The sequence below is a fragment of the Lissotriton vulgaris genome, chromosome 12, assembly GCF_964263255.1.
Source record: "Lissotriton vulgaris chromosome 12, aLisVul1.2, whole genome shotgun sequence".
NCBI lineage: Eukaryota > Metazoa > Chordata > Amphibia > Caudata > Salamandridae > Lissotriton > Lissotriton vulgaris.
The window spans coordinates 442757291-442784853 of record NC_141700.1 but is presented as its reverse complement, the minus strand read 5'-3'; the positions used below and the strand labels follow the sequence as shown (position 1 = coordinate 442784853).

The 27563-nt window shown below is 41.1% G+C and overlaps 9 non-coding genes across 9 annotated transcripts; all 9 read left to right on the top strand.

The window, feature by feature from the left end:
* Window positions 1-20280: 20280 nt before the first annotated feature.
* Window positions 20281-20353, top strand: TRNAT-CGU (transfer RNA threonine (anticodon CGU)). The gene has a single exon. It is a non-coding gene; the product is annotated as a tRNA-Thr (tRNA).
* A 1455-nt stretch (window positions 20354-21808) lies between these two features.
* Window positions 21809-21882, top strand: TRNAT-AGU (transfer RNA threonine (anticodon AGU)). The gene has a single exon. It is a non-coding gene; the product is annotated as a tRNA-Thr (tRNA).
* A 1967-nt stretch (window positions 21883-23849) lies between these two features.
* TRNAT-AGU (transfer RNA threonine (anticodon AGU)) lies at window positions 23850-23923 on the top strand. Its single transcript has one exon. It is a non-coding gene; the product is annotated as a tRNA-Thr (tRNA).
* Window positions 23924-24361: 438 nt separating this feature from the next.
* On the top strand, window positions 24362-24434 carry TRNAT-CGU (transfer RNA threonine (anticodon CGU)). Its single transcript has one exon. It is a non-coding gene; the product is annotated as a tRNA-Thr (tRNA).
* A 435-nt stretch (window positions 24435-24869) lies between these two features.
* On the top strand, window positions 24870-24943 carry TRNAT-AGU (transfer RNA threonine (anticodon AGU)). The gene has a single exon. It is a non-coding gene; the product is annotated as a tRNA-Thr (tRNA).
* Window positions 24944-25380: 437 nt separating this feature from the next.
* Window positions 25381-25453, top strand: TRNAT-CGU (transfer RNA threonine (anticodon CGU)). Its single transcript has one exon. It is a non-coding gene; the product is annotated as a tRNA-Thr (tRNA).
* Window positions 25454-25888: 435 nt separating this feature from the next.
* On the top strand, window positions 25889-25962 carry TRNAT-AGU (transfer RNA threonine (anticodon AGU)). Its single transcript has one exon. It is a non-coding gene; the product is annotated as a tRNA-Thr (tRNA).
* Window positions 25963-26398: 436 nt separating this feature from the next.
* TRNAT-CGU (transfer RNA threonine (anticodon CGU)) lies at window positions 26399-26471 on the top strand. Its single transcript has one exon. It is a non-coding gene; the product is annotated as a tRNA-Thr (tRNA).
* A 946-nt stretch (window positions 26472-27417) lies between these two features.
* On the top strand, window positions 27418-27490 carry TRNAT-CGU (transfer RNA threonine (anticodon CGU)). Its single transcript has one exon. It is a non-coding gene; the product is annotated as a tRNA-Thr (tRNA).
* Window positions 27491-27563: the final 73 nt, after the last annotated feature.

Genomic DNA, 27563 nt, shown 5'->3' with positions numbered 1-27563 from the left:
GGAGGCGGAGGGCGATTCTTCAGGGGAGGAGGCGGCGGCTGTGAGAGTTGAGACGGTGGTGGTGGCGGCCAGAGGTAAGCTCTTATATATTCCTTACTTATTGAGATTGAAGACTAGCTGCGAAGGCAAGAATATGAGATGCATGGCTGGGTGAATGATGAAGCAATGATGGGTGGAAGGACAACAGCCTGGGTGGGTGACACAGAAACTGTATGTGTCCATATACCTGGATCATGCTACTATCTGACTCTTAGATAGCATATGTGTATCTAGAGCAGGGGTACTCATAGTACGGCCCGCGGGCCGGTGGTGACCCGGCAAGCCTTCCTTGGCGGTGCGCAGACCTTGCAGACAATCACTGCTCCCCCGGCCCCCACAGAGCAGAGGCTTTTTTGTATTTCACCTGTTAGCGCCCCTGCATCTCCACTCTGACAATCACTGCTCCCCCGGCCCCCACAGAGCAGAGTGGAGATGCAAGGCCACAAAGAGGTGAAATAGAACAAAGCCTCTGCTCTGTGGGGCCGGGCAAGCAGTGATTGTCAGGGTGGAGAAGCAGGGGCGCTACAACAAACAAAGCCTCAATAATATGTTAATGGTCTTTTAAAGACCTGTTAAGTACTTTGGTGTTGTTGTCTGTGTGTGCGCGTTGAGGAAGCGGTCTCAACCCGGGCTGAAGGCTGACACAGATAGACACACACACAGTGAGATGACAGAGGTGGAGGGAGAGGGAGGGCAGGAGGGAGAGAGAGATGGAGAGGGAGGGCAGGAGGGAGAGCAGGAGGGAGAGAGATGTATGTAAATGCTGGGTCTGGTGGCTCAGTGGATGAGGGCATCTGCTGCAGGGACCTGTGTGCAACCTCATGGTCACAAGTCCGCCCCCACCAGTGCGGCCCTCGGCCACAAACTACACTGTAAATTTAGCCCCTGAGAGAAAGTTTGTGAGTACCCATGATCTAGAGAGAGTAGACGGTCAGTGGATGAACTAAGTGTAACTTTGAAGAGCATGTAACACTGCACCCGCACGTCCGTTCCAGTGGAGGAAAGGCAAGGAAAAGAAGTTTTAATTTTGTCCAAATACTACCATCAATAGTAGCAGTAGTTTGTATTGCAAGCACAGCATAGATCCGGTTATTACGGTGGCCACTCCCTACCTCTCTTAATAAGTTTAGTAGTACTCAGTCATTCATGTGTGGATGTATCACTGGTCACTCAATAAAAAGCAAAGCACCTAAAGTCATCCCATATATAAGCAAAAACATCCCATGTGAAGTGATAGATAATCAAATTATTTATCTTCTTCAATTTTCCATTTCTAGTACTCATTTCCACTGTAGGGTGAAAGTTAAATTAATTAAGCAGTAGCCCTTGAGTTGTAACAGAGTATTCTCAGTGCCACCCGTAATAGAAAAGTAAGAGCTTCACCACCTGCATGTACTGGACGGGTACAGTAACGCAATGCAAGTCTAGGTCACTCCTCATGGCGTGCGTCTCTTTTTCTCGGGTGCAAGTTTACTGCGCTGCCATTATGCCGGCTTGCAGAAGATAACGTACCAATTTTCCTAAACAAGAGACAAGAAGAAGAAGAAGACTGGTGTACTTTCATAGTCGACTCCAATGGAAGTCCATAGTGCTCGTAGAATTTGTTCCTTAAACTCCCACTAATGTTAGAGCAAGGATGAAGAAGTGTGAGGTTAGATAGATACTGGCCTCAATAGTTATGTAATGCGCTTGCAAGTTGCTAGTTGTAGTGCAACACAAATTTCTGCTGAATGATTGAGTTAATCTTAAAGAGCATTGGTTACAGACTATGTCTTTCTTTCTTCATATAGGTTCTCCTTCCAAACGAACAAGGAGGAAGGAGCTGGCTAGAGCGGCCCGGCAACGGAGGATCGATGCCACTGTGGCCGAATATCAGCGGCTGGTGGCCCTGGAGGACGAAGAAAGTGTGCAGTCGACCACAACAACTACGTCGTCTGCATCGGCCTCCGTTCCCCCACGGGCTGCCAGTGCCACCCAGCACAGTGGTCCACCCAGACTGAGCCGGGCTGCCAAAGCCAAACGCCACCGCCGAGTAGCAAGGACAACAGCTTCCTCTCACAGCCGTTGCACCTACAAGGCATTGAAGGCACGCCTGCGCCGCAGTACCCTGATGGTGTCCCGCCTCCAGCAGGAGCTCCACCACTTTTCAAAGGAGTTGGAGGGGCTCCGCGTAGAGCACGCCTTGCTCCGCCAGGAGCATGATGCCCTGTCCCAAAAAGTTGACAGCATCCACCCATAGTGTCCCTTGCCCCTTTTTTAGAGACTTTTGGGGGGTGGGAATTGGGAGTTGGGTTTTTGGGGACTTTTGAAGGACAATCGTTGGGGTTAGGGAGGGTCTTGCGGGAGATTATTTTGTTAGGGATATAAATATACTTTTTCAAACTTTATCTGAGCATACCCGTTTCTTACTGCTTGCCTGGTGGGTGGGGGTTTAACAGTGACTTTGTTTTCCTGAAAGTTTAGTTCCATTTTCTTCCTTTAAGTGTAAATGCCCAAATGTTTTCAACACTAAGTGCCTCTCACAGACTAAGTGAAGTGAATCCAAGAGTCCTAGGACTTTAGTAGTACTACCTTCAGTCTCTCGTCTCTCCTACTAATACTCCATTATACCCCCAAACCACCAAACGCTTATCTTACCTGTAATTTGTGTTTGAAAGTAGGGCTAGACCCAGGGCTGGCTCCACGGGAAACAGCGAATAAGGTTGGCAATCTTGGTCGGATAAAATTTCCTCATAGCGGTGGTACTAGTGGTGTGACACAGTGGCAGTTGCATGCCTATGAAAAAAAAGAAAATGAAATCTGGTTTGTCCTCCTGAGCAATTCAACGGTACAACTGAGAATATAGCAGGTGACAGAAGTACAGTAGAACAGTGCCACATTGTAGCCTAACAAATGGTAAAGTATAACTACTAATTCGGTTGAAGTTCTTTCACATTAGCAATGGTTCTTTGTCAAGCAGAGTAAGAATATATCCTCGGATTTCTTCACCAGCCTGTTGCTATCACCTTATCCTCCCCAGCAAGTGTGTGGATTTATTGCTGTAATTTAGTCACACATCAATCAAAACCACACAGCCCGTGGGAAGAGGGTTAGGGTTTGAAAAATGGATGGGTACGGGGGTTTTTGGGAAAGGTTTTGGGAGACAAGAAAAAATAGCACAGCATAGACAAACAATTGTGAACATAAACAAATCTTTGGGTACAAACCTATCCATCAATCTTTGAAAGTGCATGCACTACTGCATGCATGTCAGTGAAAAGTAAGTAGTACATTCGACAACTGTGGAAGAAAGAATGCGACAGTACAGGGCCTGTGTGGAATTATTGATAACGATATTCAACATAAGGTCTCTGTAGCCAGATACCCGAGAGCCTTGCTGGTCACTATAAATCCATTCACAACAACACTCAATGGGGTTGGTCTGGAAGGTATAGTCGATAGAAAAGGAGAAATTGGTTTTTTTCTAGGTGTCCCCTCACTCACCAGGGTTGCCCCTTGGTGACATGCTTCATCATTGGGGCCATCCCAGTCCTCTACGGCCTGGGGCGTGCTGCGACTTGCGAATTACGTAGGAGCACTTACAAATGACTATGTGTGGTGCAGATGTGATAGTGGAGTGGACTAAGTGATGTGTTAAGGGATCAATTTAGAAGCAGAGAGAGATCCAAGAAATGCAGTCATAGTCAGAGAAAAAGGCAAGGGATACTGTATCTATGTGGTTGTAGTGGTCCTGTTGGAAGTGGTAAGTAAGTTGCCTGCAGAAAAAAATCCTCCTATTAGCGGCACTCCTCCATTGCAGCCGACGCTTCGTCCATCGATGTTGGTCACCAGAAGACACCCTGTCCACTGCCTGCCTGATGCTGAATTGTGGCTCGCTACTGTGAAGCCTGACTCCATCCTTTTTTCCCCATTGCAGAGACTGAAACCCGGCCTGTAATTATTCAACGAAAAACAGGAAGTGATATAATATTACAACACCACTGATAAATTAATATAAGGTATGTAGGCTGTGGAGTGCAAAAAGTCACAATTTGATTTTCCTAGTAGACAGTACAATATTTTTGAAAGTGCGTACTCTGTCTGAGTCACCTTTTGAAGGATAAATAAGTATGGGCAAATTAATGTAGCGGATCTTTCCCCTCAAGCTAGGTGTACTGTAAACTGTGTTTTAGAACAAAATTAGATCTTCCTAGCAGTGCTCCCACCCAGACCCTTACTAAAGCCAGTCGCAAAAATGTAGAAGACCCCCAATCAAATCTCAAAAAACGAGGCCTAGCAGAAAACTGGTGACAAAACTTACTTTGAAAGTAAAAGTAGGCCGAAGTACCCCCTTCCTAATTACCCCTTACCCACCGTGGATTGCATTCAAACCACTTGCAAGCAACCAAGCAAAATTAGCCATAGCCAGCATCGCTCCAAGACTCGAAATCCCCCCCACTCAAACACATGCAATAGAAATACTGCTAACCCTAACGAACCCTAAGTTAAGAATAGTGGCAAAGGCTTTCTTTAACTATGCCAAATCCCCCCTTTCCCACCATGGATTTTCTTCAAATGACTTGCAACCAAAATTACACATTCTCACAAGTGCTCTAAGACCCCAGAACTCAGTTGCAAAAATCTAGAACACCCCGAAACACATGCAATCCTGCTGCTAGGGCTAACCCTAACAAACCCTAAGTTACAAAAAGTGCCAAAAGGCTTTTCCGCGAGGATTTTGTCACAACCACTTCTACCCGGTATTAGACCTTCCGAGGAATGCCCCAAGACACGCCAACCCACCCGCCAAGAAGCATAACACCCCCAAACAGGCCAAAAGCAAAATCTCATACTTGCAATATTTCTCGGCCTTCGGTCCAAACGCGCTGCGTAGCTAGGCCATAAGTCGGGGTTGCCACGACGGATTTCCTGAAAAGCAAATGCAATCAAGATTAGAGTGTCCCAGCAGTGCTCCCAGACCACGAAACTCACCCACAATCAGACGGAACCCCCCCTAAGAGCACCTCAAAGGCAAGCAAGTCATCAAAAACACAAAAAAATTTCCGCCTGGGATTTGGTCCAAAACACTTTTATCCGGTATTAGAGCTTCCCAGCAATGGCCCCAGAGCCGTCAACCCAGGAGAAAACGAGTAGAAGACCCCCATACAGCCAAAGAGCAAAAGTACAAAAATGGGGACTTAGTCAATTTTTCACAAATTTCCCAAATCACTCCGCGCGCGCTCTGCAGCTAGGCCCTAACTCCCCTCTGCCACCATGGATTTGCTTCAAACCTCTTGCAAGGTAAAGTATATGTAGCCAGCAGTGCGCCCAGACCCCGAAACCCACCCACAAACACCAGGAAGCCCCCCAAACAGGCCCCCGAAAACGCTACATTGAGCAAAATGTCAGAAATAGCCAAAAAAAAATCGGCCTGGATTTTGTCCCAACCACTTCTACCCGGTATTAGACCTTCCCAGGAATGCCCCAAGACACGCCAACCCACCCGCCAAGAAGCATAACACCCCCAAACAGGCCAAAAGCAAAATCTCATACTTGCAATATTTCTCGGCCTTCGGTCCAAACGCGCTGCGTAGCTAGGCCATAAGTCGGGGTTGCCACGACGGATTTCCTGAAAAGCAAATGCAATCAAGATTAGAGTGTCCCAGCAGTGCTCCCAGACCACGAGACTCACCCACAATCAGACGGAACCCCCCCTAAGAGCACCTCAAAGGCAAGCAAGTCATCAAAAACACAAAAAATGTTCCACCTGGGATTTGGTCCAAAACACTTTTATCCGGTATTAGAGCTTCCCAGCAATGGCCCCAGAGCCGTCAACCCAGGAGAAAACGAGTAGAAGACCCCCAAACAGCCAAAGAGCAAAAGTACAAAAATGGGGACTCAGTCAATTTTTCACAAATTTCCCAAATCACTCCGCGCGCGCTCTGCAGCTAGGCCCTAACTCCCCTCTGCCACCATGGATTTGCTTCAAACCTCTTGCAAAGTAAAGTATATGTAGCCAGCAGTGCGCCCAGACCCCGAAACCCACCCACAAACACCAGGAAGCCCCCCAAACAGGCCCCGAAAAAGCTACATTGAGCAAAATGTCAGAAATAGCCAAAAAAAAATCGGCCTGGATTTTGTCCCAACCACTTCTACCCAGTATTAGACCTTCCCAGGAATGCCCCAAGACCCGCCAACCCACCCGCCAAGAAGCATAACACCCCCAAACAGGCCAAAAGCAAAATCTCATACTTGCAATATTTCTCGGCCTTCGCTCCAAACGCGCTGCGTAGCTAGGCCATAAGTCGGGGTTGCCACGACGGATTTACTGAAAAGCAAATGCAATCAAGATTAGAGTGTCCCAGCAGTGCTCCCAGACCACAAAACTCACCCACAAACACCAGGAAGCCCCCCAAACAGGCCCCCGAAAACGCTACATTGAGCAAAATGTCAGAAATAGCCAAAAAAAAATTCGGCCTGGATTTTGTCCCAACCACTTCTACCCGGTATTAGACCTTCCCAGGAATGCCCCAAGACACGCCAACCCACCCGCCAAGAAGCATAACACCCCCAAACAGGCCAAAAGCAAAATCTCATACTTGCAATATTTCTCGGCCTTCGGTCCAAACGCGCTGCGTAGCTAGGCCATAAGTCGGGGTTGCCACGACGGATTTCCTGAAAAGCAAATGCAATCAAGATTAGAGTGTCCCAGCAGTGCTCCCAGACCACGAAACTCACCCACAATCAGACGGAACCCCACCTAAGAGCACCTCAAAGGCAAGCAAGTCATCAAAAACACAAAAAAAATTCCGCCTGGGATTTGGTCCAAAACACTTTTATCCGATATTAGAGCTTCCCAACAATGGTCCCAGAGCCGTCAACTCACCTGCAAAGAGGTACAACAACACCCCCACAAGTGCTGAGTCTTTCTTCATTGGGCGTAAACCAGCCCTCTGGTTTGATGGAAATAGGAGTCTGGAGGAGGAGGATAGAGGAGCATGTTCTTCTGAACTTGTGAACCTGAGGAATGCAGACTGCGGCAACTTCAAATCAATTAGCAAACCAGTGAAGACAGTTCTGCTGATGGGCTTGATTTTGTGATTATCTGATTAAAGTTTGAAATATATTAACTGTGCACAACAAAGAAAGACAGACACACAGGAATAAAAGTGAATAGGGACGAAAAAGAAAGTTATTGATTCGTTGTCTCATTTTCAGGGCTCGGTATCACGGTCCAGGAATAAGAATAAGGCTTCGTCATCATACTCTGCGAATTCAGGCAGGGTGAGCTCAGTGTCACCTGACAGAGTAGAAATTCCCTCATCTATGTTGCTGGCCACCTCCTCTTCATCCGGCACGCTCTCTCGTACTCTGAAATCTGGTGGTATGAGGTGCTGATTCATTTTGATCATTGTTAACCTCTCCACATTTTTGGGCGAGAGGCGGCTCCGTTTGGGAGTTACAATGCCACCAGCCGCACTGAAAACCCGTTCAGAAGACACGCTTGCGAGTGGGCCAGACAAGTAGTTTAAAGCCAGGTTGGTGAGCTGTGGCCACAATTCTTCTTTCCCATGCCAATACGCTAATGGGTCAGAATTAACATAGACCTCTGTTGAGTCATTCAGATTGTCCTTCACCATCGACTCAAGGTCCTCATCCAAGGTTCCTCCACTTTGCTTAGCTCTTGCTGTGCCTCTGACCTTTTGAGAACCAAACCCACGCAGAGCTAGCCAATCCTCTTCAGCCTCCAATGTTTCTGTTGTGTTTCGTGCAGATAATCTGGTTGCCGGTGTCTTTAACGGCTGAGAGGTCACTTGTGCCACAGCCACAGGTGCAGAAGTGGATTGTTTTGACTGGGGATGGACTGCTGATGTACTGCCATTTCCTTCAATTTCCAGCCGTTCTGTTTCAAACCTCTTGGCTGACAAGGCTAGCCAACGTTTGTACTTTGGAACATGTTCATCATCAAAAGGAAAGAATGCTTGGCCTGCCAGCGCCTTTTTGTAGCGTGGATCCAGAATAGTAGCACAAATGTAATGCTGTTCTGAGTGGATCTTTTTAAGACGTTCATCACCTTGTAGGAGCTCTAATAATTGCTCAGCCAGAAGCAAAGAGTCTTGGTTTTTGTCATCTTTTTCAAACACAGAACACACCTCCTTCAGTTGGTCCTCCAGCATGTACAACAATGGGATATCTTTTCCCAAATTAGAGTCCTCCTTGTTGACTGCACGCGTGAAGAACTCAAAAGGACGAAGCATGCGTGTCAGGCTTTGAACTATGTTCCATTGCGGCCCACCCATCCTTAGCTCCTCTGTACCCTCTGTAAGGAAATATTGATCGAGTTCCGTATACTGCTCATACAGACGCTCAAGCATGTAGAAGGTTGAGTTCCAACGTGTTACCACCTCCTGGATGAGTGCTTTCACTGAATTGAATTGAATTGAAAAATAATTTGTATTGCGCAGAACAATAACCCGAAGGCATCAAGGCGCCTAGCCAAAGGTCAAGAAGGACCAAGAGAGAAAACACTGGCATTTTACGTTGATATAGCAGGCTCCTCAGCTGCTTCCGGGCCTTAAAAGAATGGCTGAAATGCTTGCACATTTTTCGGCAGGTGTCCAATACACTGTACGCTGCACTGGCTTTATTAGCCAAGAATTTTTGGACAACCAGGTTTATACAGTGCGCCAAACACAGCACTCTGAAATAGTAACAGTCCCTCATGGCCTTAACTATATTGGCATCATTGTCCGTGAAAACATAACCAACCCGGCGTTTTAGTGGGGACAGCCAGTTAAGGACCTTTGTGTTAAAGACATCCAAAATGTTTTCTGCTGTGTGACGTTTCTCCAAACCAAACATGGCTAGTGTTGCATGTTTCCGAGCAGCTTTAAAAACAATGTCCGTGTCAACACCTGTGTTTAGCTTTGCTTTAGCCCCTGAAAAAGAGACCCAGTGTGCAGTGATGCACATGTAATCAGCGCCTGCGCCACTGGTCCACATGTCTGTTGTCAGATGTATAGTGTGAACAGCACTCTTCTGCAAAGCTGTCCCAATCACCTTCAGAACATCTTCATGTAGTGCTGGAACCGCAACTCGGGCAAAATAGAACCGGCTAGGAACCTTCCATTTAGGGCAGAGCGCTGCCACTAATTCTAGAAAACCAACCCCTTCTACAAAAGAAAAAGGGAGAAGGTCCAGAGCTAGCATTTTAGCCAGCTTAGTGTTATACAGACGCGTCATTGCGTGGTTGCGTTCATATTGCGCTTCTGTAAACAACATCTTTTTAACGTTGCCCTGGACCAAGGATTTACGGGATGATGATGATATCTTCGACCCAGTTACGCTCGCTGATGAACTTTTCCGCATTGATGTCTCACTCTCTCCCACACTCTTAGTGTGGCTCACATGGGGTGTGCTGCTGACAGGGGTACTGGGTGTAAGTGAAGTGTTTGAATCGTCTTCTTCCTCCTCGTCATCATCAGATGAAAAATCAACGTTTTGATTACGTGCAATTCTGGCTTGCATAAACGCCTCTAGGTGCGGAAGCCATTGGACAGGGTGCGCTCTCTTAAGATGACCTCTCTGGCCTCCGGTACCATAGTTAGAACCAAGCTTACCACGACCAACTCGAACCTTACAAAGGCTACAAATGGCTACGTTTTCCATTTTTGGGCAAACACTAAAGAAGTCCCAAACTGGAGACTTGAAATGTCTTTGGGGGCCGGAGGAGGCGGCGATACTGGTGGTGGTGGTCCTGCTGCTAATGCCAGATGAAGTGGAGGATGTGGATTGCCGAACTTCAGTACGTTTTGCACTTTTACCACCACAAATTGAGGTCGAGGTGGGTACCTTCTTGCGAGGAAGAAATATGGAAGCGGTAGGTTTTGGTGTACTACTTAACTCCAAATCTAATGATTCCATTTCCATTGCCTCCTCGTCGACATCATCATCACGCTCAGCAGCTTCTCGGGATAGGGTCAAAATGTCTCTTTGCTGCATGCCCGGTGGGGCTGCAGTGACCTTTGTGATGACTGGCTCGTCGTCATCGTGAGAGGCTTCATCACCAGCAGTATCTGTCACTTCTTGTTGAGCCTCATCACACTCCATAGGTATGAGTTTTTCGACGACCTTCCTTTTACGCTTAGGTACCTTTGTCAGATCATGGTGTGCCTCATCCTCAGACCGCAGTGGTGGTTCCCAAGCTGGATCCGTATCATCAGAAGGAGGTGGGCTTGAAGAAGATGTAGACACCCCCCTTGATCTTTTCCTTGCTAGGGATGTGGAAGACAATGAATGATCATCAGGAGGAGTGGCTTCCAATGATACCTCGGCTTCATTGTCGATTTCCTGATGTGCCCCTACTTCGGGAGGAACAACTATTGTGGGCACTTGTGAACCTCCATGCACCTTTGCTTGCGCATCTCCTTTTGCTGCCTCTCCTTCCACATGTACTTGGGCGTGTACTTGCACATGGTGTTGTTGTTGCGGCTGTGGTTGTTCAACACTTGTCAGATGAGTTACAACAACCTGTGTTGATTCAGGGACATTGCTGCTACTTTCTTGCGATGAGCCAACATCACTGGTCGATGGTGATTGGAGAAGTACACTGACTGCCTCTGAAGCACTCAAGGGCTTTGACTTAAGTTGGCGTGGTGGTGGAGGCACTGAACCCAATGGAGCAGGGGTGCTGCTCCCAGCTTGGTCCCCAGCAGATCCTGCTGCTGCAGGCGTACTTTTTTTTTGCTCCCAAAAAACGTGGCGGGTGGCACACCAGCCTCCTTGGTAACTTGCTTCTTCTGATCCTTACTAGCAACTTTCTTGCTAGAAGAGCTACGGAGAAATTTTTTGGGGGCTATCTTCTTCAGAGCAGGTCAGACAGCAGGCCGCAGTTGCACGAATTGTAGAGTTGTCTGAGGCCAGACGTGACGTCGCGTGACGTTATGCTGCACACACACACCGCTGCAGGACTTCTTCCTGGCACTGGTGGTTCTCTTGAGTCTTGTGCACCTAAAAACAATGGAAGACAGAGGAACGTCAGTTCAGTTATACACCACAAAAAAAATCGAAAAACACTGCAAAATCAGCACAATCCCATTCCTTCCATGGCCTCCATGATGTTTAAATTCAAGACAACCCACAGAAAGACTAGGCCCATGCAAGACTCACTACCCCTGGGCATAAATAAAGGTTGAAAAGTAGGCAAAATGGTTGCAGGCCTAACAACAAAGCCTGCATTCAAAATGGCCACTTGCCTGCCAGCACATGGCCAGTGCCTGTAGCTGCACTCAAAATGGCCACCAGCCACATGGCCTGTCCCTCCCCATGAACACCCCCAAAAATCGAAAAACACTGCAAAATCAGCACAATCCCATTCCATCCATGGCCTCCATGATGTTTAAGTTCAAGACAGCCCACAGAAAGACTAGGCCCATGCTAGACTCAAATACCCCTGGTGAAAAGGCCACAAGTACAGGCCCAAAAAACGAAAATCACTGAAAAATCAGCACAATCCCATTCCATCCATGCCCTCCATGATGTTTAAATTCAAGACAACCCACAGAAAGACTAGGCCCATGCAAGACTCACTACCCCTGGGCATAAATAAAGGTTGAAAAGTAGGCAAAATGGTTGCAGGCCTAACAACAAAGCCTGCATTCAAAATGGCCACTTGCCTGCCAGCACATGGCCAGTGCCTGTAGCTGCACTCAAAATGGCCACCAGCCACATGGCCTGTCCCTCCCCATGAACACTCCCAAAAATCGAAAAACGCTGCAAAATCTGCACAATCTCATTCCATCCATGGCCTCCATGATGTTTAAGTTCAAGAGAGCCCACAGAAAGACTAGGCCCATGCTAGACTCAAATACCCTTGGTGAAAAGGCCACAAGTACAGGCCCAAAAAACGAAAATCACTGAAAAATCAGCACAATCCCATTCCATCCATGGCCTCCATGATGTTTAAATTCAAGACAACCCACAGAAAGACTAGGCCCATGCAAGACTCACTACCCCTGGGCATGAATAAAGGTTGAAAAGTAGGCAAAATGGTTGCAGGCCTAACAACAAAGCCTGCATTCAAAATGGCCACTTGCCTGCCAGCACATGGCCAGTGCCTGTAGCTGCACTCAAAATGGCCACCAGCCACATGGCCTGTCCCTCCCCATGAACACACCCAAAAATCGAAAAACACTGCAAAATCAGCACAATCCCATTCCATCCATGGCCTCCATGATGTTTAAGTTCAAGACAGCCCACAGAAAGACTAGGCCCATGCTAGACTCAAATACCCCTGGTGAAAAGGCCACAAGTACAGGCCCAAAAAACGAAAATCACTGAAAAATCAGCACAATCCCATTCCATCCATGGCCTCCATGATGTTTAAATTCAAGACAACCCACAGAAAGACTAGGCCCATGCAAGACTCACTACCCCTGGGCATAAATAAAGGTTGAAAAGTAGGCAAAATGGTTGCAGGCCTAACAACAAAGCCTGCATTCAAAATGGCCACTTGCCTGCCAGCACATGGCCAGTGCCTGTAGCTGCACTCAAAATGGTCACCAGCCACATGGCCTGTCCCTCCCCATGAACACCCCCAAAAATCGAAAAACACTGCAAAATCAGCACAATCCCATTCCATCCATGGCCTCCATGATGTTTAAGTTCAAGACAGCCCACAGAAAGACTAGGCCCATGCTAGACTCAAATACCCCTGGTGAAAAGGCCACAAGTACAGGCCCAAAAAACGAAAATCACTGAAAAATCAGCACAATCCCATTCCATCCATGTCCTCCATGATGTTTAAATTCAAGACAACCCACAGAAAGACTAGGCCCATGCAAGACTCACTACCCCTGGGCATAAATAAAGGTTGAAAAGTAGGCAAAATGGTTGCAGGCCTAACAACAAAGCCTGCATTCAAAATGGCCACTTGCCTGCCAGCACATGGCCAGTGCCTGTAGCTGCACTCAAAATGGCCACCAGCCACATGGCCTGTCCCTCCCCATGAACACCCCCAAAAATCGAAAAACACTGCAAAATCAGCACAATCCCATTCCATCCATGGCCTCCATGATATTTAAGTTCAAGACAGCCCACAGAAAGACTAGGCCCATGCTAGACTCAAATACCCCTGGTGAAAAGGCCACAAGTACAGGCCCAAAAAACGGAAATCACTGAAAAATCAGCACAATCCCATTCCATCCATGGCCTCCATGATGTTTAAATTCAAGACAACCCACAGAAAGACTAGGCCCATGCAAGACTCACTACCCCTGGGCATAAATAAAGGTTGAAAAGTAGGCAAAATGGTTGCAGGCCTAACAACAAAGCCTGCATTCAAAATGGCCACTTGCCTGCCAGCACATGGCCAGTGCCTGTAGCTGCACTCAAAATGGCCACCAGCCACATGGCCTGTCCCTCCCCATGAACACCCCCAAAAATCGAAAAACACTGCAAAATCAGCACAATCCCATTCCATCCATGCCATCCATGATGTTTAAGTTCAAACTAGCCCACAGAAAGACTAGGCCCATGCTAGACTCAAATACCCCTGGTGAAAAGGCCACAAGTACAGCCCCAAAAAACGAAAATGACTGAAAAATCAGCACAATCCCAATCCATCCATGCCCTCCATGATGTTTAAATTCAAGACAACCTACAGAAAGACTAGGCCCATGCTAGAATCAAATACCCCTGGTGAAAAGGCCACAAGTACAGCCCCAAAAAACGAAAATCACTGAAAAATCAGCACAATCCCAATCCATCCATGGCCTCCATGATGTTTAAGTTCAAGACAACCCACAGAAAGACTCAGTCCACCCACCACTGAGTACCCCTGGGCAAAAGGCCCCAAAACAGCCCAAAAATCGAAAATTCCAAAATTTTAGTTGCAGCAACTGTAATGCCCCAAACAAACTTACTTGTAAAATTCCTAATCCAACAGTGATCCAAAGAAAGTCAAAAAGGCCTCAAATCCAAATATCCAGCAGCATCCACAAAAAGTAATCCTTCCAGCTCCAGATCCAAATGAAAAGTGACCAGGAGATGGACAAAGCACTGGGAGGAGCCTGCTGAACAGGAACAGGAAGTTGAAGACTGTGGGGCACTTCCTTCCTCCCACCCCCCTCCCCCCCTCCCCAAATTGGACTCCTCGCTAAAAAAGTGCAGGCAAATGTCAACCTAAGGAGTTATTCAGATAAAAAATCATCATTTCTAGAAGGTTTATGCTGCTTGCTGGTGGATTTCTTGTGCAGAATTGCAAATTTTATATTTTCGCTCGCCGCATTCCAAATCTCGCAATTGCGAAGTACCGCGAGACGTGATGTCGCCGTACTCGCGTTGACAAACTCTCGCTGGCAATCCGCGATGACGTTGCGCGCTCGCCAATTCCTGCGGGATCACACAGCAAGATCCAAAATGGCGCAGCACTCGCAAACTATCGAGAAAAACAACCCGGCAAACGATGATAAACGCCGCGCGCCGCAAAAATTGTATCACCAACGCCGCGCGCCGCAAAAAAAATACGCTGCGTGCGAATTTGCGGATTTTGCGGGAAATTCGCAAATCTCGCGGATTGCGAATTTCCCAAAAATCCGCATAATCCGCGAGCGAAACGGATTTTCCGCCCATGCTTACTAACGGGGAACAGACAAAATTTGCCACTGGAGGGTGCTGATATGGGCCCGCCACCCGGCCTAGTAAAACCTCTTTTTCAATCTTCTTCTCTACCACTGCTGGATTATGCCGAGCCGATAATTGGTTTCTACAAAGTGATTCCCCATGAAAATCCCCCGCCGGGATGCGGAAACCATATAAGAATCCGTTCCTCAGCACCCCAGCGGAGACATGATCAGGGTATGTGTTTAGCCAGGGGGTTATTGCCATGATATCAACGGGGGTAGGTAACGGTACACGGTGACCCTCCTCAGTCTTGTTTGGACCCTCCCTTACCTCCCGACCCGCCATTTTTGGATCTGCACGAACTTTCCGGGTGCAAGGAATTCCCACAACCCGCACATGCATGCCTGAACTTACATGCCCCTTGCGGTCTGGAGCAGTTGCCTCTATTAAAGCTCCAACAGACCCCCCGCTTTCCCCCATTCCCACCGGACCTTGGTTGGTGATCGCCACCGGCGCCCGCTCGAAAGGGCACCGCGGGCTGTTGGCGGGAAAACCCCGACCCATTCCCACCTGGCGAGGACGTCTTCGTCGCGCCAGGCAGGAGCTGCTTCTGCCAAGAAATCGAGTCGAGACAATCCCACGTCAGACATGAATCGTACTCCTTGGCCTTACGGAACTTCATGTCATAACCCATCCATTCATTACCTTCATACGTTTCATAAAAATCCATTATTCGTGCCTTATAGCAAGACAATTCAGGCAAAACCTCGGGCTTACGTTCCCCAATAATTGCAGTAAACATCGCAAAGGCCTTGGCCCAATTTGTTATTGTCTCATCCACCCTGAATCCCGCCATCTTGGCTCGCCAGACACTCGGGTGCCAAAAATCTTTCTGCGTTTTAGCATACTCCATCTCGCGATGGTCAGTTAACAGAGAAAACATATTAACATACTTGTCAGCCCAAATTAATTCTTTCGTGGCCAACGGGATATGTTGAACCACTCTCTCCCATCTTGAGGGCAATGAGCCCCCCCCGCAATTGGCAATGCCTTCTTACCCGGTTCGGTTGACGTTCCTGCTGCTTTTTCCACGCCAGCTGCCGGTCCTTCCGAGGTTACCTGTGGGGGGACAAGAGGGAGAGTCGCCTTTGCGGCATCTCGCGACTGCCGCAACTGCTGCATTAGTAACCTGGCCTCTGCGGCCGTGTCTCCAGGTGCCGTAGCACCCCCTGTTTTCTTGCCGAGCCATGCGGCCAACTGGGCGGCCAATTCAGGCGGCATGTCCTCCTCGCTAGCGGGCGTAATCACAACCGGTATCGGCTGACCCGCGTCTGGGAGTACCGGGGCCTCGACCGGAATGGCAGGGCTCACCGGGGGTACCTCGGGGACGGGGACCTCCCCCCCTGGGGCCCTATTCCTGACCCGCTTCCCCCTACCCTCCGGGGCAACACCCGGCAATGCCGGGCCTATCACCTTCTTTGGTTTACCCGGATTGTTCATCGCAGCCATCTGCTTCTTCATGTTCGCCATATCTCGTCCAACGTTTCGTTCCATCTTCGTCATTCTGCTAACCAACATTCGGAGCATCTGGTCAGTCTCGGACTTCTTTCCTGCCTTCTTGCCAGGCAATCCTTTAGAGTATTCACTCTGAGACGATCAGAAACGGTCCTAGGTCTTTTAGCCTTGAAGTCGCTGAAAGAGAAACACAAGAATTACAAGTTCTCAAAATTGCTCCTTGTTCCGTCGAGGGCTCACGTGCAACGAGTGGGTGCAGCTTCCAAGTACAGGAACAAGAGGATGCTTCTTTGGATTCCCGCTCTCTTTATTCCTCGTTGGGAGGGCGTGAACCCTCCGCTGGTACGCCTACTGGGCGTGGCCATCGGTGTAGGTGTCTAGGACAACCCCTCTTGGGCGGGAAAAGGCGTGCCCCAGCTACACCGCTTTGGGCATACCAGCCGTGACACGCCCCCCGCCCAAAATGGTTTCCCGGGAGGATCTGGGCCCCCAACCATACGTTCGGGGGGACCGAGTGGTCGCCCCTTTCCACGAGCACCGTAGTGCATGACGGCTGGGGTTCGTCATCAGCATGGAAGGGGTTAAAGCACCTGTTTAGTAAAAAGGAGATCCTGAGTTCAAATCTCAGCAGCGCCTTGCTTTTCTCATTGTTATATAACAAATCATTTTCATTAGGTCTTATTCCGATACAATTAAAATATAAAAGTCTGATTCATCTTACTGTTGAACAGATCATCTTAAACCTTATAAAAACAGAAGTATTTTCAAGATTATAGAATGAATACTGTTATTGCAAAATGAAAAAATACATATCTGTGAGAAAGACGTAGATGAAATTTATACCTAGATTTGAGCAATATTAATACCTTCATGATTTTTTTTTAGAGAATTCAAGAAATGAAATTGGGTTTTATAAGAGTACCTGTTTATTAAAACATTTCAATCCTTGCGTAGTGATTGAGTATCTTTTAGTGTTTAAGATTACAATACATATAAAAAAGAATTTATAGCAGAAAACACATTTTCATCATCAACAATGAATTATTTATGCATTTTTTACTATTAACGTTGGTGCTGTGGCTTAGTGGTTAAAGCGCTTGTCTCGTAAACAGGAAATTATGAGTTCAAATATCAGCAGCACCCAACTGTTTTCTCTTTGCTTTCCGAATATTTTTCATCAAACAAGTGTTGAATACAATTTAAGTATAAACATCTGGTTCTATGAACTTTAGAATAAGTTATCTTAAAAATTAAATAAAATACTTGGTATTGTGAAGATTTTTGTAGGAATGCATTGATTGAAATAGGGAAAAGAAAATGACAAAGAACAAGATAGAGGTGAATGATCACTCTATTGTTGAATTCAACTAATCCATTCTTCAGCAAGGTATATTTTAAAATGATATGAATAGGGTAAACTTCAAATTGGAGAGGTGTTTTTGAATAAGTGTAGAGTCTTCATTCATCTTAAGTTTATGAGTAGAGAAGTGTGTGAACTTAGAAAAGAATATGAAAGTGAAAAAGCAATATTCTCTTGAACACCATAAAGAAAAGTGTTTCAAAATTAAGAATCAAGTGGGTGCTGTGGCTTAGCTGGTTAAAGCGCCTGTTTAGTAAAAAGGAGATCCTGAGTTCAACTCTCAGCAGCGCATTGCTTTACTCATTGTTATATAACAAATCATTTTCATTAGGTCTTATTCCAATACAATTAAAATATAAAAGTCTGATTCATCTTACTGTTGAACAGATCATCTTAAACCTTTTAAAAACCCATGTATTTTCAAGATTATAGAATGAATACTGTTATTGCAAAATGAAAAAAATACATATCTATGAGAAAGACGTAGATGAAATTTCTACCTAGATTTGAGCAATATTAATACCTTCATGAAAAAAAATTGTAAAGAATTCAAGAAATGAAATTGGGTTTTATAAGAGTACCTGTTTATTAAAACATATTAATCCTTGCGTAGTGATTGAGTATCTTTTCGTGTTTAAGATTACAATACATATAAAGAAGAATTTATAGCAGAAACACATTTTCATCATCAACAATAAATTATTTATGCATTTTTTACTACTAACGTTGGTGCTCTGGCTTAGTGGATAAAGCGCCTGTCTCGTAAACAGGAAATCCTGAGTTCAAATCCCAGCAGTACCTAACTGTTTTCTCCATGCTTTCCGAATAATTTTCATCAAACAAGTGTTGAATACAATTTAAGAATAAACATCTGGTTCTATGAACTTTAGAATAGGTTATCTTAAAAATTAAATAAAATGCTTGGTATTGTGAAGATTTTTGTAGGAATGCCTTGGCTGAAATACAGAAAAGAAAATGACAAAGAACAAGATAGAGGTGAATGATCACTCTATTGTTGAATTCAACTAATCCATTCTTTAGCAAGATATATTTTAAATTGATATGAATAGGGTAAACTTCAAATTAGAGAGGTGTTTTTGAATAAGTGAAGAGTCTTCATTCATCTAAAGTGTTTGAGTAGAGACGTGTGTGAACTTAGAAAAGAATATGAAAGTGGAAAAGAAATATTCTCTTGAACACCATAAAGAAAAGTGTTTCAAAATTAAGAATCAAGTGGGTGTTGTGGCTTAGCTGGTTAAAGCGCCTGTCTAGTAAACAGGAGATCCTGAGTTCAACTCTCAGCAGAGCCTTGCTTTTCTCATTGTTATATAACAAATCATTTTCATTAGGTCTTATTCCGATACAATTAAAATATGAAAGTCTGATTCATCTTACTGTTCAAAAGATCATTTTAAACCTTATAAAAACCCAAGTATTTTCAGGATTATAGAATGAATACTGTTATTGCAAAATGAAAAAAATATATATCTATGAGAAAGACGTAGATGAAATGTCTACCTATATTTGAGCAATATTAATACCTTCATGAAAACAAATTGTAAAGAATTCAAGAAATGAAATTGGGTTTTATAAGAGTACCTGTTTATTAAAACATATTAATCCTTGAGTAGTGATTGAGTATCTTTTCGTGTTTAAGATTACAATACATATAAAGAAGAATTTATATCAGAAACACATTTTCATCATCAACAATAAATTATTTATGCATTTTTTACTACTAACGTTGGTGCTCTGGCTTAGTGGTTAAAGCGCCTGTCTCGTAAACAGGAAATCCTGAGTTCAAATCCCAGCAGCACCTAACTGTTTTCTCCATGCTTTCCGAATAATTTTCATCAAACAAGTGTTGAATACAATTTAAGAATAAACATCTGGTTCTATGAACTTTAGAATAAGTTATCTTAAAAATTAAATAAAATGCTTGGTATTGTGAAGATTTTTGTTGGAATGCCTTGGCTGAAATACAGAAAAGAAAATGACAAAGAACAAGATAGAGGTGAATGATCACTCTATTGTTGAATTCAACTAATCCATTCTTTAGCAAGGTATATTTTAAAATGATATGAATAGGGTAAACTTCAAAATAGAGAGGTGTTTTTGAATAAGTGAAGAGTCTTCATTCATCTTAAGTGTTTGAGTAGAGAAGTGTGTGAACTTAGAAAAGAATATGAAAGTGAAAAAGCAATATTCTCTTGAACACCATAAAGAAAAGTGTTTCAAATTTAAGAATCAAGTGGGTGTTGTGGCTTAGCTGGTTAAAGCGCCTGTCTAGTAAACAGGAGATCCTGAGTTCAACTCTCAGCAGAGCCTTGCTTTTCTCATTGTTATATAACAAATCATTTTCATTAGGTCTTATTCCGATACAATTAAAATATAAAAGTCTGATTCATCTTACTGTTCAAAAGATCATTTTAAACCTTATAAAAACCCAAGTATTTTCAGGATTATAGAATGAATACTGTTATTGCAAAATGAAAAAAATATATATCTATGAGAAAGACGTAGATGAAATTTCTACCTAGATTTGAGCAATATTAATACCTTCATGAAAAAAAATTGTAAAGAATTCAAGAAATGAAATTGGGTTTTATAAGAGTACCTGTTTATTAAAACATATTAATCCTTGCGTAGTGATTGAGTATCTTTTCGTGTTTAAGATTACAATACATATAAAGAAGAATTTATAGCAAAAAACACATTTTCATCATCAACAATAAATTATTCATGCATTTTTTACTATTAACGTTGGTGCTGTGGCTTAGTGGTAAAAGCGCCTGTCTCGTAAACAGGAAATCCTGAGTTTAAATCTCAGCAGCACCTAACTGTTTTCTCCATGCTTTCCGAATAATTTTCATCAAACAAGTGTTGAATACAATTTAAGAATAAACATCTGGTTCTATGAACTTTAGAATAAGTTATCTTAAAAATTAAATTAAATGCTTGGTATTGTGAAGATTTTTGTAGGAATGCATTGACTGAAATAGGGAAAAGAAAATGACAAAGAACAAGATAGAGGTGAATGATCACTCTATTGTTGAATTCAACTAATCCATTCGTCAGCAAGGTATATTTTAACATGATGTGAATAGTGTAAACTTCAAATTAGAGAAGTATTTTTGAATAAGTGAAGAGTCTTCATTCATCTAAAGTCTTTGAGTAGAGAAGTGTGTGAACTTAGAAAAGAATATGAAAGTGGAAAAGAAATATTCTCTTGAACACCATAAAGAAAAGTGTTTCAAAATTAAGAATCAAGTGGGTGCTGTAGCTTAGCTGGTTAAAGCACCTGTTTAGTAAAAAGGAGATCCTGAGTTCAACCCTCGCAGCTGCCCCTTGCTTTTCTCATTGTTATATAACAAATCATTTTCATTAAGTCTTATTCCGATACAATTAAAATATAAAAGTCTGATTCATATTACTGTTGAACAGATCATCTTAAACCTTATAAAAACCCAAGTATTTTCAAGATTATAGAATGAATACCGCTATTGCAAAATGAAAAAAATACATATCTATGAGAAAGACGTAGATGACATTTCTACCTTGATTTAAGCAATATTAATACCTTCATGAAAAAAATTTGTAAAGAATTCAAGAAATGAAATTGGGTTTTATAAGAGTACCTGTTTTTTAAAACATATTAATACTTGAGTAGTGATTGAGTATCTTTTCGTGTGTAAGATTACAATACATATAAAGAAGAAATTATAGCAGGAAACACATTTTCATCATCAACAATAAATTATTTATGTTTTTTTAGTATTAATGTTGGTGCTGTGGCTTAGTGGTTAAAGCGCCTGTCTTGTAAATAGGAAATCCTAAGTTTAAATGTCAGCAGCACCTAACTGTTTTCTCCATGCTTTCGGAATAATTTTCATTAAACAAGTGTTGAATACAATTTAAGAATAAACGTCTGGTTCTATAAACTTTAGAATAAGTTATCTTAAAAATGAAATAAAATACTTGGTATTGTGAAGATTTTTGTAGGAATGCATTGATTGAAATAGGGAAAAGAAAATGACAAAGGACAAGATAGAGGTGAATGATCACTCTATTGTTGAATTCAACTAATCCATTCTTCAGCAAGGTATATTTTAAAATGATATGAATAGGGTAAACTTCAAATTAGAGAGGTGCTTTTGAATAAGTGAAGAGTCTTCATTCATCTTAAATGTTTGAGTAGAGGAGTGTGTGAACTCAGAAAAGAATATGAAAGTGAAAAAGCAATATTCTCTTGAACACCATAAAGAAAAGTGTTTCAAACTTAAGAATCAAGTAGGTGTTGTGGCTTAGCTGGTTAAAGCGCCTGTCTAGTAAACAGGAGATCCTGAGTTCAACTCTCAGCAGCGCCTTGCTTTTCTCATTGTTATATAACAAATCATTTTCATTTGGTCTTATTCCGATACAATTAAAATATAAAAGTCTGCTTTATCTTACTGTTGAAAAGATCATCTTAAACCTTATAAAAACTCAAGTATTTTCAAGATTATAGAATGAATACTGTTATTGCAAAATGAAAAAAACTACAAATCTATGAGAAAGACGTAGATGAAATTTCTACCTAGATTTGAGCAATATTAATACCTTCATGTAAAAAAATTGTAAAGAATTCAAGAAATGAAATTAGGTTTTATAAGAGTACCTGTTTATTAAAACATATTAATACTTGCGTAGTGATTGAGTATCTTTTCGTGTTTAAGATTACAATACATATAAAGAAGAATTCATAGCAGGAAACACATTTTCATCATCAACAATAAATTATTTATGCATTTCTTACTAATAACGTTGGTGCTGTGGCTTAGTGGTTAAAGCGCCTGTCTCGTATACAGGAAATCCTGAGTTCAAATCTCTACAGCACCTAACTGTTTTCTCCATGCTTTCCGAATAATTTTCATCAAACAAGTGTTGAATACAATTTAAGAATAAACATCTGGTTCTATGAACTTTAGAATAAGTTATCTTAAAAATTAAATAAAATACTTGGCATTGTGAAGATTTTTGTAGGAATGCATTGACTTAAATAAGGAAAAGAAAATGACAAAGAACAAGATAGAGGTGAATGATCACTCTATTGTTGAATTCAACTAATCCATTCGTCAGCAAGGTATATTTTAACATGATGTGAATAGTGTAAACTTCAAATTAGAGAAGTATTTTTGAATAAGTGAAGAGTCTTCATTCATCTAAAGTCTTTGAGTAGAGAAGTGTGTGAACTTAGAAAAGAATATGAAAGTGGAAAAGAAATATTCTCTTGAACACCATAAAGAAAAGTGTTTCAAAATTAAGAATCAAGTGGGTGCTGTAGCTTAGCCGGTTAAAGCACCTGTTTAGTAAAAAGGAGATCCTGAGTTCAACCCTCGCAGCTGCCCCTTGCTTTTCTCATTGTTATATAACAAATCATTTTCATTAAGTCTTATTCCGATACAATTAAAATATAAAAGTCTGATTCATATTACTGTTGAACAGATCATCTTAAACCTTATAAAAACCCAAGTATTTTCAAGATTATAGAATGAATACCGCTATTGCAAAATGAAAAAAATACATATCTATGAGAAAGACGTAGATGACATTTCTACCTTGATTTAAGCAATATTAATACCTTCATGAAAAAAATTTGTAAAGAATTCAAGAAATGAAATTGGGTTTTATAAGAGTACCTGTTTTTTAAAACATATTAATACTTGAGTAGTGATTGAGTATCTTTTCGTGTGTAAGATTACAATACATATAAAGAAGAAATTATAGCAGGAAACACATTTTCATCATCAACAATAAATTATTTATGTTTTTTTAGTATTAATGTTGGTGCTGTGGCTTAGTGGTTAAAGCGCCTGTCTTGTAAATAGGAAATCCTAAGTTTAAATGTCAGCAGCACCTAACTGTTTTCTCCATGCTTTCGGAATAATTTTCATTAAACAAGTGTTGAATACAATTTAAGAATAAACGTCTGGTTCTATAAACTTTAGAATAAGTTATCTTAAAAATGAAATAAAATACTTGGTATTGTGAAGATTTTTGTGAGGAATGCATTGATTGAAATAGGGAAAAGAAAATGACAAAGGACAAGATAGAGGTGAATGATCACTCTATTGTTGAATTCAACTAATCCATTCTTCAGCAAGGTATATTTTAAAATGATATGAATAGGGTAAACTTCAAATTAGAAAGGTGCTTTTGAATAAGTGAAGAGTCTTCATTCATCTTAAATGTTTGAGTAGAGGAGTGTGTGAACTCAGAAAAGAATATGAAAGTGAAAAAGCAATATTCTCTTGAACACCATAAAGAAAAGTGTTTCAAACTTAAGAATCAAGTAGGTGTTGTGGCTTAGCTGGTTAAAGCGCCTGTCTAGTAAACAGGAGATCCTGAGTTCAACTCTCAGCAGCGCCTTGCTTTTCTCATTGTTATATAACAAATCATTTTCATTTGGTCTTATTCCGATACAATTAAAATATAAAAGTCTGCTTTATCTTACTGTTGAAAAGATCATCTTAAACCTTATAAAAACTCAAGTATTTTCAAGATTATAGAATGAATACTGTTATTGCAAAATGAAAAAAACTACAAATCTATGAGAAAGACGTAGATGAAATTTCTACCTAGATTTGAGCAATATTAATACCTTCATGTAAAAAAATTGTAAAGAATTCAAGAAATGAAATTAGGTTTTATAAGAGTACCTGTTTATTAAAACATATTAATACTTGCGTAGTGATTGAGTATCTTTTCGTGTTTAAGATTACAATACATATAAAGAAGAATTCATAGCAGGAAACACATTTTCATCATCAACAATAAATTATTTATGCATTTCTTACTAATAACGTTGGTGCTGTGGCTTAGTGGTTAAAGCGCCTGTCTCGTATACAGGAAATCCTGAGTTCAAATCTCAGCAGCACCTAACTGTTTTCTCCATGCTTTCCGAATAATTTTCATCAAACAAGTGTTGAATACAATTTAAGAATAAACATCTGGTTCTATGAACTTTAGAATAAGTTATCTTAAAAATTAAATAAAATACTTGGCATTGTGAAGATTTTTGTAGGAATGCATTGACTTAAATAAGGAAAAGAAAATGACAAAGAACAAGATAGAGGTGAATGATCGCTCTATTGTTGAATTCAACTAATCCATTCTTTAGCAAGGTATATTTTAAAATGATATGAATAGGGTAAACTTCAAATTAGAGAGGTGTTTTTGAATAAGTGAAGAGTCTTCATTCATCTTAAGTGTTTGAGTAGAGAAGTGTGTGAACTTAGAAAAGAATTTGAAAGTGAAAAAGCAATATTCTCTTGAACACCATGAAGAAAGGTGTTTTAAAATTAAGAATCAAGTGGGTGCTGTGGCTTAGCTGGTTAAAGCGCCTGTCTAGTAAACAGGAGATCCTGAGTTCAACTCTCAGCAGCGCCTTGCTTTTCTTATTGTTATATAACAAATCATTTTCATTAGGTCTTATTCCGATACAATTAAAATATAAAAGTCTAATTCATCTTACTGTTGAACAGATCATCTTAAACCTTATAAAAACCCAAGTATTTTCAAGATTATAGAATGAATACTGTTATTGCAAAATGAAAAAAACTACATATCTATGAGAAAGACGTAGATGAAATTTCTACCTAGATTTGAGCAATATTAATACCTTCATGAAAAAAATTGTAAAGAATTCAAGAAATGAAATTAGGTTTTATAAGAGTACCTGTTTATTAAAACATATTAATACTTGCGTAGTGATTGAGTATCTTTTCGTGTTTAAGATTACAATACATATAAAGAAGAATTTATAGCAGGAAACACATTTTCATCATCAACAATAAATTATTTATGCATTTCTTACTATTAACGTTGGTGCTGTGGCTTAGTGGTTAAAGCGCCTGTCTCGTAAACAGGAAATCCTGAGTTCAAATCTCAGCAGCACCTAACTGTATTCTCCATGCTTTCCGAATAATTTTCATCAAACAAATGTTGAATACAATTTAAGAATAAACATCTGGTTCTATGAACTTTAGAATAAGTTATCTTAAAACTTAAATAAAATGCTTGGTATTGTGAAGATTTTTGTAGGAAGGCATTGACTGAAATAGGGAAAAGAAAATGACAAAGAACAAGATAGAGGTGAGTGATCTCTCTATTGTTGAATTCAACTAATCAATTCTTCAGCAAGGTATATTTTAAAATGATATGAATAGGGTAAACTTCAAATTAGAGAGGTGTTTTTGAATAAGTGAAGAGTCTTCATTCATCTTAAATGTTTGAGTAGAGAAGTGTGTGAACTTAGAAAAGAATATGAAAGTGAAAAAGCAATATTCTCTTGAACACCATAAAGAAAAGTGTTTCAAACTTAAGAATCAAATGGGTGCTGTGGCTTAGCTGGTTAAAGTGCCTGTCTAGTAAACAGGAGACCCTGAGTTCAACTCTCAGCAGTGCCTTGCTTTTCTCATTGTTATATAACAAATCATTTTCATTAGGTCTTTTTCCGATACAATTAAAATATAAAAGTCTGATTCATCTTACTGTTGAACAGATCATCTTTAACCTTATAAAAATCCAAGTATTTTCAAGATTATAGAATGAATACTGTTATTGCAAAATGAAAAAAATACTTATCTATGAGAAAGACGTAGATGAAATTTCTACCTAGATTTGAGCAATATTAATACCCTCATGAAAAAAAATTGTAAAGAATTCAAGAAATTAAATTGTGTTTTATAAGAGTACCTGTTTATTAAAACATATTAATCCTTGCGTAGTGATTGAGTATCTTTTCGTGTTTAAGATTACAATACATATAAAGAAGAATTTATAGCAGAAACACATTTTCATCATCAACAATAAATTATTTATGCATTTTTTACAATTACAGTTGGTGCTGTGGCTTAGTGGTTAAAGCTCCTGTCTCGTAAACAGGAAATCCTGAGTTCAAATCTCAGCAGCATTTAACTGTTTTCTCCATGGTTTCCGAATATTTTTCATCAAACAAGTGTCGAATACAATTCAAGTGTAAACATCTGGTTCTATGAACTTTAGAATAAGTTATCTTAAAAATTAAATAAAATACTTGGTATTGTGAAGATTTTTGTAGGAATGCATTGATTGAAATAGTGAAAAGAAAATGACAAAGAACAAGATAGAGGTGAATGATCACTCTATTCAACATTCAACTAATCCATTCTTCAGCAAGGTATATTTTAAAATGATATGAATAGGGTAAACTTCAAATTAGAGAGGTGTTTTTGAATAAGTGAAGAGTCTTCATTCATCTTACGTGTTTGAGTAGGGAAGTGTGTGAACTTTGAAAAGAATATGAAAGTGAAAAAGCAATATTCTCTTGAACACCATAAAGAAAAGTGTTTCAAAACTAAGAATCAAGTGGGTGCTGTGGCTTAGCTGGTTAAAGCGCCTGTCTAGTAAACAGGCAATCCAGAATACAACTCTCAGCAGTGCCTTGCTTTTCTCAGGGTTATATAACAAATCATTTTCATTAGGTCTTGTTCCGACACAATTAAAATATAAAAGTCTGATTTATCTTACTGTTGAACAGACCATCTAAAACCCTATAAAAACCCAAGTATTTTCAAGATTATAGAATGAATACTGTTATTGCAAAATGTAAAAAAATACATATCTATGAGAAAGACGTAGATGAAATTTCTACCTAGATTTGGTCAATATTAATACCTTCATGAAAAAAAATTGTAAAGAATTCAAGAAATGAAATTGGGTTTTATAAGAGTACCTGTTTATTAAAACATATTAATACTTGCGTAGTGATTGAGTATCTTTTCGTGTTTAAGATTACAATACATATAAAGAAGAATTTATAGCAGGAAACACATTTTCATCATCAACAATAAATTATTTATGCATTTCTTACTATTAACGTTGGTACTGTGGCTTAGTGGTTAAAGTGCCTGTCTCGTAAACAGGAAATCCTGAGTTCAAATCTCAGCAGCACCTAACTGTTTTCTCCATGCTTTCCGAATAATTTTCATCAAACAAATGTTGAATACAATTTAAGAATAAACATCTG